Raw genomic sequence first — 18,108 nt, 5'->3', positions numbered from 1 at the left:
AGAATTCATAGTCTCTGTAATGTATCGCTTTGGGGGCACCGAGGGGTTGTCACAATGAATCACGTCATTCGTGAGCACCAGGGACAATAGGAACAGTAAGACTCCATCCCAAAAGGTCATCTTTTCTCTTGGAAAACATGTCACACTCGCTCTTAACAGCAGGAAGAATTAGAAGCAAGTTGCTGGGACCAGAACTTAGCCGGAGGATCTGCGGAACACTTTCCCTTTGCTTGAGACATGAAGCGACGTGATTATTATTATTTTTTTTGGTGAGGGAGGTATCTTGTTGTAAGTGATGGATAAACACATTTTATTAATATTGATTTATGGTACCATTTTAGAACCTTAAGAAGGTTTCACATTTGCATGTTTAATGTGGTAATGTCTGAATGAGAACAGGTCCACAGGGGGCCTGGGGAGAGGTCCAGCCCACTTTGTGCAGTGAATGGGAGAGGTGGCCCACACTGCCCATGGAGGCTGCAGCCATAGTGACCCTCCTCTGTTGGGAACTTCAGACCCTTCTCTCTCTCAGCACTGCAAAGCGTTTTCCATTGTTGTTGTGGTGGTTTTTTTAAAAAAAAAAATATATATATATATATATATATTTATTTATTTATTTTTGGCTGCGTTGGGTCTTCGTTGCTGCGCACGGGCTTTCTCTAGTTGCTGTGAGTGGGGGCTACTCTTCATTGCAGTGCGTGGGCTTCTCATTGTGGTGGCTTCTCTTGTTGTGGAGCACGGGTTCTAGGCGCGCAGGCTTCAGTAGTTGTGGCTCGTGGGCTCTAGAGTGCAGGGTCAGTAGCTCTGGTGCATGGTCTCAGTTGCTCCGCGGCATGTGGGATCTTCCCGGACCAGGGATGGAACCCATGTCCCCTGCATTGGCAGGCGGATTCTTAATCACTGCGCCACCAGGGAAGACCCTCCATTGGGTTTTATAAGGAGGAAAAAGTTTCCGAGTGTTTGAACCCACAGCTCACTAAGCCCTCTTGATAACTGTGTGAACTTGAGCACATCACTCAAGTTCTCTGAATCGCGACTTCCTCGTCTATAAAATGATATGGACGATTTGGCAGCTCAGAGCTGTCATGATAACACATGTGCTTGGCCGCCAAGAGCACTCAGCAAGTGGTGGCTGTTAGCATCATCCTAAAAAGCAGAATGAAACCAGGGCTTCAATAGCAAGGGCTGTGCAGGCCCAGGAAGGAGGGAGTCATTCTACAGGGGAGTTGGTGAAGACTTCAGGGACAAGATATCTGATATGAACTTTGAAGGATAAATAGGGTTTTGAAGGAAGAGACAGAGAGAGGGCATTTGAGCAGAAGAAAAGTCTTGAGAAGAGATGTGGAAATGCCAGGATACATTGGATATTTTGGGGAAAAGGAGCTGTCTTGTGTGGCCAGAGCTGACATTATGTGGGAGAATGCAACAAGAGGTGAGAAAGTTAAGGTCAGCTCACAGGAGACCTCGGTTTGTTGGGCTAGGCAGGCATTTCCAGTGAGGCCCCAAATACTCTAGTCATTCACCATGACGGTCCTGTCTTGTTAATGCACCAGCAGTATCTGGAGATGAGGAAGGTGGATTCCGGGGGCCCCTCTGAGAGGCCATGGCATCACCCCTCTGCTCCACTGGCCAATTTTATCCTAATGCTAAAGCAAAGGCTAAATTAGACAATGAAGGTAAATATACACAGAGAAAGCTACAAAATTAAAAATATAAGGGAGGGATTGAGCTGTTAATCATATTGCAGCATTTCTAAGAGGGAAGTTTATAGCTATACAAGCCTACCTCAAGAAACAAGAAAAATCTCAAATAAACAATCTAATGTTACACCTAAAGGAACTAGAGAAAGAAGAACAAACAAAACCCAAAGTTAGCAGAACGAAAGAAATCATAAAGATCAGAGCAGAAATAAATGAAATAGAAACAAAGAAAACAATAGCAAAGATCAATAAAACTAAAAGCTAGTTCTTTGAGAAGATAAACAAAATTGATAAACCATTAGCCAGACTCATCAAGAAAAAGAGAGGACTCAAATCAATAACATTAGAAATGAAAAAGGAGAAGTTACAACAGACACTGCAGAAATACAAAGCAACCTAAGAGACTACTACAAGCAACTCTATGCCAATAAAATGGACAACCTGGAAGAAACGGACAAATGCTTAGAAAGGTATAACCTTCCAAGACTGAACCAGGAAGAAATAGAAAATATGAACAGACCAATCACAAGTAATGAAATTGAAACTATGATTAAAAATCTTCCAACAAACAAAAGTCCAGGACCAGATGGCTTCACAGGTGAATTCTTTCAAGCATTTAGAGAAGAGCTAACACCCATCCTTCTCAAACTCTTCCAAAAATTTGCGGAGGAAGGAACACTGCCAAACCCATTCTATGAGGCCACCATCACCCTGATACCAAAACCAGACAAAGAGACTACAAAAAAAGAAAATTACAGACCAATATCACTGATGAACATAGATGCAAAAATCCTCTACAAAATACTAGCAAACAGAATCGAACAACACATTAAAAGGATCATACACCAGGATCAAGTGGGGTTTATCCCAGGGATGAAAGGATTCTTCAATATATGCAAGTCAATCAATGTGATACACCATATCAACAAATTGAAGAATAAAAACCATATGATCATCTCAATAGATGCAGAAAAAGCTTTTGACAAAATTCAATACCCATTTATGATAAAAACTCTCCAGAAAGTGGGCATAGAGGGAACCTACCTCAACATAATAAAGGCCTTATATGACACACCCACAGCAAATATCATTCTCAATGGTGAAAAACTGAAACCATTTCTACTAAGATCAGGAACAAGACAAGGATGTCCACTCTCACCACTGTTATTCAACATAGTTTTGGAAGTCCTAGCCACGGCAATCAGAGAAGAAAAAGAAAGAAAAGGAATACAAATTGGAAAAGAAGAAGCAAAACTGTCACTGTTTGCAGATGACATGATACTATACATAGAGAATCCTAAAAATGCCACCAGAACACTACTAGAGCTAATCAATGAATTTGGTAAAGTTGCAGGATACAAAATTAATGCACAGAAATCTCTTGCATTCCTATATACTAATGATGAAAAATCTGAAAGCAAAATTAAGGAAACACTCCCATTTACCACTGCAACAAAAGAACAACCTAGGAATAAACCTACCTAGGGAGACAAAGGACCTGCATGCAGAAAACTATAAGACACTGATGAAAGAAATTAAAGATGATACCAACAAATGGAGAGATACACCATGTTCTTGGATTGGAAGAATCAATATTGTGAAAATGACTATGCTACCCAAAGCAATCTACAGATTCAATGAAATCCCTATCAAATTACCAATGGCATTTTTTACAGAACTAGAACAAAAAAATCTTAAAATTTGTATGGAGACACAAAAGACCCCAAATAGCCAAAGCAGTTTTGAGGGAAAAAACGGAGCTGGAGGAATCAGAGACTCCCTGACTTCAGACTATACTACAAAGCTACAGTAATCAAGGCAATATGGTACTGGCACAAAAACAGAAATATAGATCAGTGGAACAGCATAGAAAGCCCAGAGATAAACCCACACACCTATGGTCAACTAATCTATGACAAGGAGGCAAAGATATACAATGGAGAAAAGACAGTCTCTTCAATAAGTGGTGCTGGGAAAACTGGACAGCTACATGTAAAAGAATGAAATTAGAACACTCCCTAACACCATACACAAAAATAAACTCAAAATGGATTAGAGACCAAATGTAAGACCGGGCACTATAAAACTCTTAGAGGAAGACTTAGGAAGAACATTCTTTGACATAAATCACAGCAAGATCTTTTTTGATCCACCTCCTAGAGCAATGCAAATAAAAACAAAAACAAATGGGACCTAATGAAACTTCAAAGCTTTTGTGCAGCAAAGGAAACCATAAACAAGAGGAAAAGACAACCTTCAGAATGGGAGAAAATATTTGCAAACGAATCAATGGACAAAGGATTAATCTCCAAAATATATAAACAGCTCATGCAGCTCAATATTAAAAAAACAAACAACCCAATCCAAACATGGGCAGAAGACCTAAATTAGACGTTTCTCCACAGAAGACATACAGATGACCAAGAGGCACATGAAAAGCTGCTCAACATCACTAATTATTAGAGAAATGCAAATCAAAAGTACAATGAGGTATCACCTCACACCAGTTAGAATGGGCATCATCAGAAAATCTACAAACAACAAATGCTGGAGAGGGCGTGGAGAAAAGGGAACCCTCTTGCACTGTTGGTGGGTATGTAAATTGATACAGCCACTATGGAGAACAGTATGGAGGTTCCTTAAAAAACTAAAAATAGAATGACCATATGATCCAGCAATTCCACTACTGGGAATATACCCAGAGAAAACAATAATTCAAAAAGACCCATGCACCCTAATGTTCACTGCAGCACTATTTACAAATAGCCAGGTCATGGAAGCAACCTAAATGCCCATCGACAGACGAATGGATAAAGAAGATGTGGTACATATATACAATGGAATATTACTCAGCCATAAAAAGGAATGAAATTGGGTCATTTGTTGAGACGTGGATGGATCTAGAGACTGTCATACAGAGTGAAGTAAGTTGCAAAGAGAGAAACAAATATCGTATATTAACACATATATGTGGAACCTAGATAAATGGTACAGATGAACCGGTTTGCAGGGCAGAAGTTGAGACACAGATGTAGAGAACGTACAGACACCAAGTGGGGAAAGCGGCGGGGGTGGTGGTGGTGGTGTGATGAATTGGGCGATTGGGATTGACATGTATACACTGATGTGTATAGAATTGATGACTAATAAGAACCTGCTGTATAAAAAAATAAATAAAATGAAATTCAAAAAAAAATGAGCTGTTAATCATATTGCAGCAGTTCACAAAGAATAGGTTGAGTTTTCCAATGAAACGATGACTCCAGCATATAAATTAATCTTTTGTATAGGAAGAAATGAAAGTCATTAAATGCCAGTGTCTTATTTTAAAAGCAGCAATATCCTGCCTGATTGCAAGTGCTTAGAGGAGGATGATTAAACAGAAACCTTATCTTCACTGTTCCAAGGAGAAAATTGGAGAAAAGTTATCCAATTATGGATGATAAAGCAGAGTAAAAAATTCGAGAAGAGGCAAACATGGGTCGGCAGGTTATAAAGAACATGTTTCCCCCCGTGATCTACTCACGGTCAACACCCAGAAACGTGCACAGCCGTGAAAATTATTGCATTGCTTTAACCTGCTGTCGGACGCCAATAGTAAGTTCTTTCTTTAACCTATTCCAGGTTCCTATTATTGGTATGATTGTTATTTTGTTATCTATCCCTATAGAGGAAACTAAGGAGTTTCAAACTTGTCATGGGAATGTGGGCACATTATTTATTATTCCTGAAACTCAGTCTCCTTATCTGTCGGCTGGGTCTGCTGGGCATTATTGGCGAGGTTAAATGAGAGCAGGTAAACCAGGGTTTCTCACCGTTACACTATCGACGTTCAGGGCTGGATAATTCTCTTTGGTGGAGACGGGGGCTGCCCTGTGCATTGTAGAGCATCTAGCAGCATTCCTGGCCTTTGCCCACTAGCACTGCCCCCGCTCCTGACCCTGCAGTTGTGACATCCAAAAATTTCTCTAGACATTGCCAAACATCCCCTGGAGCACAAAGTCGCCCCCGGTTGTGAACCACTTATGTAGGTAGAGCATCTGGCTTTGTACTTTGCAGAGTCCACACTCAGTTAAAATAGTAGCTATTACTGCTACTCAGTCAAGCCTGGCTTACTGTTGTTATTGCTATCACAATCTTCTAACAGTTGCTTTCAAGCCTAATGTTGTTGCTAAATATACCCAATGCGTAATGACTTAGAAATTATCCCCAGATTTCTTTCCTTTTTATTTTTTGCCAATTCAAAGTATTAAATTTCTAACTTGGAACTCATGGGTCTGGTAAAATAAGATCGTTTTCCTCCAAAGGAATAAATATTTTCCCTCAGTTTTTTTTTCTTTTTTTTTGCGGCACGCGGGCCTCTCACTGCTGTGGCCCCTCCCGTTGCGGAGCACAGGCTCTGGACGCGCAGGCTCAGCGGCCACGGCTCACGGGCCCAGCCGCTCCGCGGCACGTCGGATCCTCCCGGACTGGGGCACGAACCCGCGTCCCCTGCATCGGCAGGCGGACTCTCCACCACTGCGCCACCAGGGAAGCCCTTCCCTCAGTTTTAAATTAAAATTTTAGATTCTCTATTTTCCTGGTAAATAAAGTGATGGGGCAGGTACCATCTTTGAAGTGAGTATTACTTGAACCACACCTGGTAGAATAAAGAACTATTGAACAATGATCATGTAGAAGGTACCATATGGTATGCAACTACTCTCTAAGAATATGTTTTATGAGATACAATAATATGAATGCACATTTCAAATAATTATCAGCTTGATTACATGGATATGAAAATGGGACCAAGGCCACACAGAAACATCCAGCCAAGACAGGGACAGAGCCACTTTCCCCAAATGTTTCCATCTGTCTAGCTAATGGGGATTCTATTTCTTGGAGGAAGAAGAAATTTAATCACAATTAGCACTCTATTTGGATAATTTCCATTCCCTTTAGACAGGTATTTTATCACCAAAGGAGAAATTCTGGGAGGAGGAAAGAGGGTTTTCTTTCGGGTCAACTAAGAGAAAGTATCTATATTAGTTTTCTAGGGCCGCTGCAATCAATACCACAAACTGGGTGGCTTAAAACAACAGAAATGTATTCTTTCACTGTTGTGGAGGCCAGAAGGCTGAAATCACAGTGTTGGCCGGCTTGCACTGCCTCCAAAGAGGAAGCATCCTTCCTTTCCTCTTCCAGCTTCTGGTGGCCCCAGGCTTTCCTGGGCTTGTTGCCGAATCACTCCAATCTCTGCCTCTGTCTACACATGGCTTTCGTCCCTGTGTCTTCTTTTCTTTTCTTTTTTTAAAAAAATATTTATTTATTTTTGGTTGCGTCGGGTCTTAGTTGCGGGACGTGGGATCTTTTGTTGTTGTGCGCGGGCTCAGTAGTTGGGGGGGGCAGGCTCGGTATTTGGGGCACGCGGGCTCTCTAGTTGTGGTGCATGGGCTCAGTAGTTGCGGTGCACAGGCTTAGTTCCCCTGCGGCAGGTGAGATCTTAGTTCCCTGACTAGGGATTGAACCCACATCCCCTGCATTGGAAGGCGGATTCTTAACCACTGGACCACCAGGGAAGTCCCTCTGTGTCTTCTTTTCTGTCTCTTCTAAGGATACTCATCCAGGATGATCTCATCTTGAGAGCCTTACATTAATTATACCTGCAAAGACCCTTATTCCAAGTATGGCCACATTTCAGGTTCTGGTGGACATACTATTGGGGGGCACAATTCAACCCACTAAAGCATAATTTTCCCATGTGGAGCTTTTGAAAGTTAACCTGGATGGCTGATCACCATTAAAACTTCATTAAACCCAACTCTTGCCAAATGGGGGGTCTTTCCTCCCTCTTGCAGCCTTCAGATTTCCCTCAAAACCAAGGGGCAATGGGCAAAATGATCAGAGAATATTTAAGCATCCTAGGTCCTTCTTTTGGTTCACCTCTTCATGGAGCTGCAGGTGTGAACAAGGACCTCTTGGCTGTTGGTTACAGCTCCACTAGAAATGCCAACAGGAGGGACTCCCAAGGCTTTGTTATGCCATTGTAGGCTGGAGAGAGAAAACACTCTTATTGAAATTCAAGCACTTCTAAATTTGCTGATGGTGGTCAATGAACTCATCAAGATGGAAACTCTGAGAATAAATAGTTAACCTTGAAACTGGGAACACAGACAGAACTTGTAGTTTGTTTTTCCTTCTTTGAATATCAGTTGACATTTTTATCTGTGGCTGTGGAGGACTCTCTGTAAGTACTTCTCTCTTTGTGGGTGGTTCTTTATTGGAAATTCTCTACTACATGAAGAGCTCAGGACTTTTATGTGTAGAAATGGAGGAGTTTGAGCTGCCTGATTTTTGAGCTCCCGTTCAGCTAAGATATTTTTTGACATTGTACCAATTAAATTAAAATGGAACTCCTTCCCTTTAGTTGAAAGCTTTCAATTTCTCTTCAGTTCTAAATTGGCTATTACTGTTTCACCTACACCTCTTCTCCCTTCGATCCATCCACCCATTCATCCATCCACCTGCCACCCATCCATCCAGCCGTCCATCTAGCCATCCACCCACCCACTCATCCATCCATCCAACCACCCATTCACCCATCTACCCACCCACCCATCAATACATCCAACTGTCCATACAGCCATGTTTTCTCCTTACCATCCCTCCTCACTTCCCTTCCTCCTTCCTACCCTGCTTCTCTCCCTCCTTTCATCCAACTCTCCATTTATCCATCCATCTGTCCATCCCTCCGCTATCCATCCCTCCCTCTCTTCCTCCATCCAACCATGCATTCATCCGTGTTTCCTCCCTCCCTCCTTTCCTCTCTCCAACTGTCTATCCATTCATATTTCCTTCCGCCCATTCATCCACCCCTCTAGTATACAGATTTAATTCACAAACTGTGGGTCAGGCACAGTGCGAGTAGGCTTTGGGGATACAGTGGTGAACAAGGCAGTTGAGCAGGGGTGGCCCAGGTTTATGTGAGCTGAAGCTTATCCAATTTGGGGGGCCCTCTTCAAAAGAATACAAACTCACAAATACAAGATTGCTAGAGCGGTCCCACTGCCTCAGGTGAGGAGCCCCGAAGTTTCAAATCTGTTGGTTTCTTGGCAAATCTGCCCTTGCACATGTGGTCCCTGCTTTCTTGGAGCTCAGATTCTCGTGTCACCCTATGAGGGATGGGCTCCTCTGTCAAGCAGGGATTTAGGTAAACCTGGCTGGAACCCCTGAGACCATGCCTGTGAGAATCTGGAGTCTCCCACACCCCGTTTCCTTCATCATGTCCCCATCCGAATCTGCACATTGCATTTCAGTTCTTTCCCCGTCACCTGTACACAAGTTCAACTTCTTTCATTGGTTTCCATAAAATATTCATTCACACCAAGCTTTCCGCGAGCATGGCGGCTTTCGAGGTTACTAAGCTGCCACGCTGCGCTTTGTACAGCCTCTGCCGTCTCCCTGCCTGACCGCCAGTGTCCTGCCTCTTCTTTCCCTGCTCCACCAGCTCTCACCCTCACGGGGCAGCTCCAGCCCTTCAGGCTCCTGGAACCTTTGCTTCTGTTCCACTGGGTTTGCCGATTAATTTTTCCCAACAAAGGTGGGCGTCTCCCTGAGAGAAGTTCACATGCTAGCTGCCGGAGAATATTTTCTCTGCCTCGTTATACTGGAGGAGTATCAGGCTCATTCTACCAGGGGGGAGACGAGGCTAGGAAAGGAGAGCTCTGGTTGGGGCTCACCTCAGCTTTCCCATCCGTAAGGATGGGAGCAACTCAGGTGAAGCTGTGGGAACAAGAACTCTGGTATGTGAGGCCCCTCACGGGGTCCAAGGGGAGCAGCCTCGACAGCAACCAAAGGGCTTCTTGTTTCAGATGCTTCTCATGCCTTGGAGTCCAGGGAATGGCTGCCCCTCGCGTCCACTCCTGCACGGCCCGAGGCTCTGGAATTCCTCAGATGCCTGCACATTTCCAGCCACTCCATTGCTGGTGTTTTGTTTTGTTTTGTTTTTGCTATTGTGCTGGAATCTTCCAACTGCTGGGGCAGGACTTCGTTCTTTGTTGAAAGCTCAGCATCATCCCCAGGGCTGCGGAGAATTTTCTGTGCGGCATTTTATCCATAACAGTAGAATAACCACAGAACCTTAGCTCCTAAGCAGCTCTTTTCATCATCAAAGCATTTTGAAAATATTAACTAATTAATATACGAGACAGAATGGTTAATAAGTATATTTTGAGCAAAGCAGCCACAGTGCTTCAGGGCAGGAGACCTCGGCGAGTTTGCAGGCGCTCTGGGTGGGTCTGGTCCAATGGCTACTTGACAAGCTTTGGGAACCAGGAGGGAGGATGCCCTGCCCACCACTGGGCACGTTCAGTGATTCTCTCCACTGTACCCCAGATGGGACCCCTACACCTGTCTGTCCTGACTGCCAGAGCATACGTTTTCATCTCCTGCAGCAAAAGTTTGGAGGTTCTAAATGGTCCCAAAGACCAGCTCCAGATTGCCCCCAAACCATGCAACTCCCAGCCTGAAACTCACAGATGGTGCAGCTTAAACTGACCAGGACCCCAGGAGGGCTCAGCTGAGAGCAGACCTGTTTCTTTTCACCTCAATTTACTTGGTGTCCAGTCCCGTTATTTCTGACATGCCATTTGGATCAAGCTCAAATATCTTCCAGTTGCCTGGAAAAGACACATGCATGGCTTCAGAGGCCACACATGAGGGTCACTCTGAGCATCTCTGTAACCAGGCAGGAGACGGATGGCTGATGGTCCCACAGCTAGGACGTCGGGGGAGGGGCTGGAGCCTCCCCGTGATGACCCAGTGTAGGGCTCCTCTTTTCTTTTTCTTTTTTTGGCCACGTTGCACAGCTTGCAGGATCCTAGTTCCCCGACCAGGGATTGAACCTGTGCCCTCGGCCGTGAAAGCACGGAGTCCTAACCACTGGACAGACAGGGAATTCCCAAGGGCTCCTCCTTTCATAACAAACTAATGATTCTTAGAATGATACCCTGTCTCCACTCCATGTGGATTATAAAAATGCACATAATTTGATTACACAATAAATCAAAACCTGCCCAAATGCAGCATCCTAAAACTCCCCAAATTTACTGTGGATGCTAATTTCCAGGAGTTTGCTGTGCTACCATACCCAAGTCAGGAAATTAAAGGATCCATTAAACTATTTAGAAACATTCAATGTCAGAATCTTTATATTCTAACTTTGTAGTAACCCTTCAAAACGTTACAACCTGCATTTTTTTTTTTTTTTTTTTTTTTTGCGGTACGCGGGCCTCTCACTGCTGTGGCCTCTCCCGCCGCGGAGCACAGGCTCTGGACGCGCAGGCTCAGTGGCCACGGCCCAAGGGCCCAGCTGCTCCGCGGCATGTGGGATCTTCCCAGACCAGGGCACGAACCCGTGTCCCCTGCATCTGCAGGCGGACTCTCAACCACTGCGCTACCAGGGAAGCCCCAACCTGCATTTTTTAAAAAAGTATTTTCTCTACAAGAATCTTATCAGCTGCACAAAAATCCAGACAGTTTTTGTACTGAAGCTATTTACTGATGTTGAGCCGCACATCTGCCTCTCCAGATGTGGCTTTCACTTGTCCGCCTGGCACACACTCCACTGCAGTGAAACAAAATGCTGAACGTGGGTCCCTCTGTCTGGACTGTCCCTATGCAGGGTCCCATCCTTCCCTCAGCACCCAGCTGAGGGTCCACGTCCTTGAGAAAGGCTTCCCTGAACTCGCAGACATCATTGCTCCCTCCGCTGCCCCCACCCCCTACATTCTGCTCCACACCTGTCCTGGCGCTGCTCATGCCCCCTTGAGTGGGGTGATTCACACTCGCTCCGGTGGTTCTTTCTGGACCTGGAGCCTCCTGAGGGCTGAGCCCCAGTCTCCTTCTTGGTCACCTCGGCTCCAGCGCCTCACACAGGGACCCAGGAAGGATGCGTCCTGGTCGGGGCTGTGGGTCACATTGTCCCTGCCCAGCTCTGCCTCTCCTCATCCTCACCCACTCAGCTGGTCGCTCAGGTGCCTGGGGCCATTTTGTCTCACGGGTCCAGAGGGTGAGGTTTCCATGACAACCCCTTTACAAGTGGATATTTGAGGTCATGGCTGCACAAAGGATGGAGCAAGCCCGAAACACTGACATGTATGTTTCCTGCATCTGTAACATCACACAGTTTTGTTGCCATAACATCTGAAAGTGTATCGGCTGGTACTGCAGCTAAAGCGACTTCAGCTGTCTTCTGGCCTCTGAATGCAGTTTTAGAGGGCCTATTTATAGCATTTCTTACATCTCCCTTTCTAGAAAACTGAGGCTTGGTCGTTTAAGTATCTTTTAGTTTTTACATTTTTTAAAAAAGGAATCAGAGAAGTGAAAATAGGATGAGACCCCCCCCGCCGCCGCCTTAGTGATATGAATAAAGGGAATAGAATTCTACCTTCTAGATAATGTTTCTGCGTTTTCCCAGTGAGTACCTATCACCACGAGGAGCTGTGAGGAAGCAGGGCTCCCTGCTGTTGCTGAAGGAAGACTCAGTTTCCCTTTTACCTCATATCAACCCTGCCCCCGTCCCACCCCCACCAGCTTCACAACTACTTGCCCATGGCATGTTCTCACTCTTTCATCTTTGCCAATTTGATTGTCAAAAAAATGATACCGTATAGCTTTAAAAGGGTATCTATGTAAAACAAGCACTTTCTTAAATTGTGGTCGTGTGATCAGCTCTGAAAATTCCCTTCCCAAGCTAGTGCGTGATGTTCCTACTTCTGCTTGACTGTGGATTACTGGGCTAGCAATCTCTGCCTACTGGTTTTCTTCAAAAGAGGAAAATCCATGGCTATACTCACACATTTATATGGCAGTTTTCAAAAGGAAATAAATTATGCAAACGTCCTAAAAGTCCTCTGATCTGATAGTCAGCCTGGGTTCTTACCCATTACTCACCTCCCATCTCTCTTTGGCCCCTTCTCTGGAGGCCTGAGGCCCCCTTCCCTCTTTGAACATGTAGGCTCCTTTCTGTCTTAGGGGCTCTTTCTGCCCACTCCGTTCTCAGAACAGGGGTTGCCATTGAGTAGAACTTTTTGCTAAGGGATGAATGGATTTCACAGACTCCAGAGAAGCACATGGGACACAGACAAGTAAATCTGCTTAGTTGTCCACGAACTGGGCTCAACAACTGATCCCAGCTCTTCGTAGTAAAGTTCTTGGGTAAACTGCTCAACATCAAGGAGCATCCGCTTTTCCCATGTGAAAAGTGGGATCAGAGAACCAGGTCTGACGTGAAGTGTGATGGAATCAATGGCAAAATGCCACGCCAAGGGGAGGCATTAATTACTCTCCGATAACTGAGTCCTAAGCCAAGAGCCATGGTTAAGGTCTTTGGGGAAAGTGATGATTAGCAGATTATATTGCATTTTAGATTTTTTTAAAAAGTGCCGTTTGGGATCAGTAACCGAATGAAAATTTCCAGTCCTTGATCTTTGCTGTCTAGTGAAGTTGGGCTGGTTGAGGACAAGAAGTGTTTGCTGTGTGGTCTGAGGGTGGCCGTGGGCCCTGTACCCAGGGGAGGGGCAGGGGGAGGGGCACTGTGTGGCCTGGTCAGCCTGGAGCAGCTTGGCTCCAACCAGCCTCCACTGAGTGTCACTTACTTTGTGCCGGGCACAGTGCTGGGAACAGGTAAGCCTGACCCTGGGCCTGGCTGGGCTTCTGGGGGAGACACAGAAGCAGGGCTGCCATGTAGCCAGTCCACCTCTATCTGGCATATCTGCCAGCATCTGTCCCATGTGTCCAGGTGGGGGCCATATGTGTTGTTAAAGATGTTGAATATCACCCTGCATGGAGGTAATGCCCATGTTCTACTAGTGTCAGGTACCCAGTGGAAAAGGGGGGCGTGCTAGACTCAGGAGACAGCAGGTGTGGACTGGGCAGGGTGGGAGGGGCCTCCTAAGGGCATCGTAGTGAAAGGGATGAAAATACATACGCCACTGTCTGTCAGTCAACCAGAAGATGGGAAGCATCCTAATAAAAATGCAAAGTACTGCCCCTTCATCCATAAACCTGTCTGTTCATCCGTTCACCTGTCTGTCCTGCAAACATGGGCTGAGTGTCTACTATGTGCCAAGCACCACATCCAAAGTTGACACCAAAAAGACAAAGATTCTGTCCTCATCCTCCAGACCTCACAGCGCAGTGGACGGAGACAGCTGCTCACGTGAACTTGATGAAAGTGACATCAGAGTTTAAAGTCAGCGGAGGCTGTGCCTGTTGGCGAGGGTGTTAAGTGGGGACCAGAGAAGGATTTGGGGGAGTCCAGGAGAAGGGCCTGGAAAGATGAGGATGGGCAGGATTCAGGTGGGTGGGCGATGACAACGGGAGGAAGGAGGACAGTCCAGGAGGAAGGCAGGCGTGAGCGAAGGCAGGAAGGTGGGACCCCATGTGCATGTTTGGAGACTGCAGGGGAGTTGGGTTTTCCTGGAGAACAAGGTACGAGGGGCTCTCTAAAGGAGGGGTGGGAGATAATGGCTAACATTCAAGTGAGGCATACTGTGTGCTAAGCCCTTTGTATCCATTACCACACAAAAGTCTTGCTCTAGCCCTGTGAGGGGAGCCATTTACCTGCCTTTTCCTCACATGACAATGAAAATACTGAGGCACCTGCCCAAGGGCAAACAGCTGGTGAGACCCCAGTGACTGAGATTTAAACCCAGGTGCTGTGGACTGAATTGTCCCTCCCAAATTCATATGTTGAAGCTCTAACACCCCACATGTTGGTATTTGGAGATGGGGCCTTTGGGAGGTAATTAGGGTTAGATGGGTTCATGAGGGTGGGGCCCCCATGATGGAATTAGTGGCTTTAGATGAAGAGGAAGAACAAGAGGTTGCTGTCGCTCCAGCATATGAGGACATAGTGAAAAGGCAGCCAGGAAGAAAGCTCTTGCCAGGTGCCTAATTGGCTACAGCTTGATCTTGGACTTTCCAGCCTCCAGAACTGGGAGAAATAAATGTGTGTTGTTTAAGCCCTCCAGTCTGTGGTCTTTTGTTACAGCAGCCTGAGCTGACTAATACACCAGGTTTGTCAGGGCCTGATGACTCCTCTCAACCAATCTGGGGCCACCCCAGGTGCAGCCCCTGAACAAGTGTTCCCCACGCTCCTTCACCAATGCCTACCATAGAAAGAGCTGTTCATCCTTTTCCTTGGGATGCACTTTGCTTCGGAGTTTCTCTGAGTTCCTGGGCCCCACTCCCCCAGATAAAGCTGAGTGTTTCCTCATGGCAAAGCAAGGAAGCCAACCCCAGGCTGCAAAGCTCAGCTCCACCCCTGGGCTGCTTTTCCCTCAGAGAACACACCACTCTTTAAAAGAATCCTTCCTCCTTGTTACCTTCACGCCAAGGTTATCTACTCAAGTATGTACTGAGTAAATGAGGTTGTTTGGCTGATGGATACAAATAGATACTGCTTTTTTGACTTGCAAAATGAATTTCACCGTGACTGGCTCAAACTTAAGTATGCTAATGCTCAGTGAACCAGTTGTCTATTTATTTCTGTTTATGCCTGCAGACCCATTAGCAACTTTTTCTTGTTTTCTTTTAGAATATTAAACGATTCCAACATATTCTAAAAATTAGTTGATTAGCTTGTTAGGGCACATTTTAACTACTAACTCTGCCGAACCAAACGAGAAAATGAAGGTAATTTTGTTTGCAAGGAATGTATGATTCGGAGCTGACTGTTGAAAGATGTGCCATGTCAACGTAATGAGGGAGTGTAATATCTTAGTTTGCATCAATATGGAAATAACCGCATGCTTTGACAGACCTGATGCTGAAGGCAGCACCCGCCTGCTCATTACGCATTCCGGCTCTGATTATGAAAAATAGTGTGTTTTCTTTTAAAGAGGAATCCACGTTATCAATCAAACCACACCAATTATTTCAGAAAGGGATCACAGTGCAACAGACATGGGGGCTTTTCAGCTAGGACAGCGCCTGATAGGCAGGCTGATCTTAAAGTGTGTGATATTTTTATTCCATGACAGTTGTTAGTATTAATTAGGAACACTAACGAAGTGTTTTGTGCCGTGGCACCCAGACAACCTGCTTTCCCTGCTATCATCTGGATCTTTATTATTTTGTTTTAATGAGCCCTGTCTTAAATAGCATCAATGCACTTCTAGTGATAGCTCTCCCATCCAGCCTGATTTTCCAAGGCTCTTCAAACAGGGTTGTCATATCAGGGAAATAAGGAAAGGAAAGGAGGGGGAAAAAGAAAGACAACAGGAAAACCCTAGCCTGTGATGAGCCAAACCAAAACAGAGGTATGCAAATGAGATGCTCATTGCAACGGGGTATGTTTCCTTGTGTGTGTGTGTGGCATGTGGGTTTGATGATTACCCACTTATTAGTTTTATTCTAACCTTGCAGCTAGGTTAGAGGGAAAAGTCCAGGGGCCAGAACTGTGCCTCATGAGCCATGCTTAGGAAGTGGTCACTATTGTTTGCATTGATCCCCACTGGACTGCCAGCTGTGTGGGGAGGGGACAGGTCTCGCTCGTGTCTGGAGGTATTCTTGTCAGGTTATTCCTGAGACCTGATACGAAGTCGGCACTCCGGAACTGCTTGCTGACTGAATGGCTGAAAGGAAGGAGCTTTCTCCTTCTAGTTTGAAACCTCCATCTAGATATACTTGAAGAGACAGAAGCACATGATTTTCTTGAACAAAACACAATGAAAACCCTAGAAGAGGCCTGGGGGACACTGATTTAACATGCAGGAATCAAACAGACCTGGACACTCTTAAGGTGTGACATCAGGCATGTTGGGTCACATTTCCCATCCTCAGTTTCCTACGGAACAAGCGGGGGTGTGAATCAGGGATAAAATAAGGGAGGTGTTGGCAGAGGACGCATTCCATCCTCAGCAGGTCATCGCTCAGTAAATACTTGTTGAATGAATGAATTGGGAAAGAACAGTGCCTCTCTTGGTTCTCTTGCCCTTGAATTCCCAGCATGGGGGCATGTCAACCAGAGAGATCCTGATGGCTGTGTTTTTCCAGCGGTGGAACTGCTGGGTGGTCTGGGTGTGGGTGTCGATTTGCATGGACCTGCCTGTGCATTCCGTCAGCACTCCAGGACAGTACAGAGAAAGCCCAGAGAGACACGTGCACTCACTGAGCCCTCTCCCTCCGTGGGCACTGAACCCTGGCTGGGCTCCCATCAGTGCTGCTTTCCTGAGTCAGACCCGTTCCAGCGTGCTGCCACTACAGAGGCGCATGAGAAGGCTACTGAATAGCGGGCCACTGCAGTTTTGGGTGCTACAGAGACCGTGGAGTCTCTGGCAGTGGGTGCCGAGGGGGGACATCTCCTGGACCGAGAGACTCAGCATTGGTGTTCTGGGAATTCCTGAGACCAGTTCCTGGAGAAGCCCTTCCTTTTTTTAAAATTTTTTTTCAAAATAAAGCAGAGGGTTTTTTTTGGCTGCGTTGGGTCTTTGCTGCTGCTCTAGTTGCGGCTACTCCTCCTTGCAGTGCGCGAGCTTCTCATTGCGGTGGCTCCTCTTGTTATGGAGCACGGGCTCTAGGCACGTGGGCTTCAGTAGTTCTGGTGCATGGGCTCAGAAGTTGTGAGTTGCGGGCTCTAGAGCGCAGGCTCAGTAGTTCTGGCGCACGGGCTTAGTTGCTCTGCGGCATGTGGGATCTTCCCGGCCCAGGGCTCGAACGCGCGTCCCCTGCACTGGCAGGCGGAATCTTAACCACTGCGCCACCAGGGAAGCCCAGAAGGCCTTCCTTTTGCAGAGCAACATCCCCCTCCCATCCTGCTCCAGAAAGTACCACAGTGCTTTCAATTAACCAAACTGGTCTTTGCCTCCTGCCTGACCCCCCTCGGTCCCATCTTGCACCAAAATCTGCTTGTAGTAGTCAGCTGTGGGATCACAAAGGTGGTATTAGATCAGGCCAACAAGCAGCTAAACTGCACTTCTAAATTGGGAGGATTTCTTTTAAGAAAGAGGTGGATTGGCATGGTCATTTCCTCCCTCAAAATTCAAAAGGGCAACGCTCGAGGGCCTGACCCTGGATGAGTCAGAGGTGGCTTTAGGCTTGGCGGTGCGGTGGGATGGGGAGAAGGCGGACTTCAGAGCTGGCCAGACCTAGGTGTGAGTCCCCTGATTCCACTCAGCAGCTCTGTGACTTGGGGACAAGCACTTAACCTCTGTGTGTGCCTCAGTTTCCTCATACTCTAAAGGCTGGGAGAACTGACCAGGAGCAGACAGGTAAGGCATACGGCTCAGGCCCCCAGTAACCCATAAAGCACTGCTATGTGTCAGGTGCTTAAGTGCTTTGCAGAGATTAACGCTTTTAATCTCACAGCAATCCTGTGGCTGTGATTCTACCCATTTTGCGCATGAGGAAACTAAAGGTCAGG

The sequence above is a fragment of the Stenella coeruleoalba genome (genome assembly GCF_951394435.1).
Source record: "Stenella coeruleoalba genome assembly, chromosome: 16".
In the NCBI taxonomy this organism is placed as follows: Eukaryota; Metazoa; Chordata; class Mammalia; order Artiodactyla; family Delphinidae; genus Stenella; species Stenella coeruleoalba.
This window is presented reverse-complemented; position numbering follows the sequence as displayed.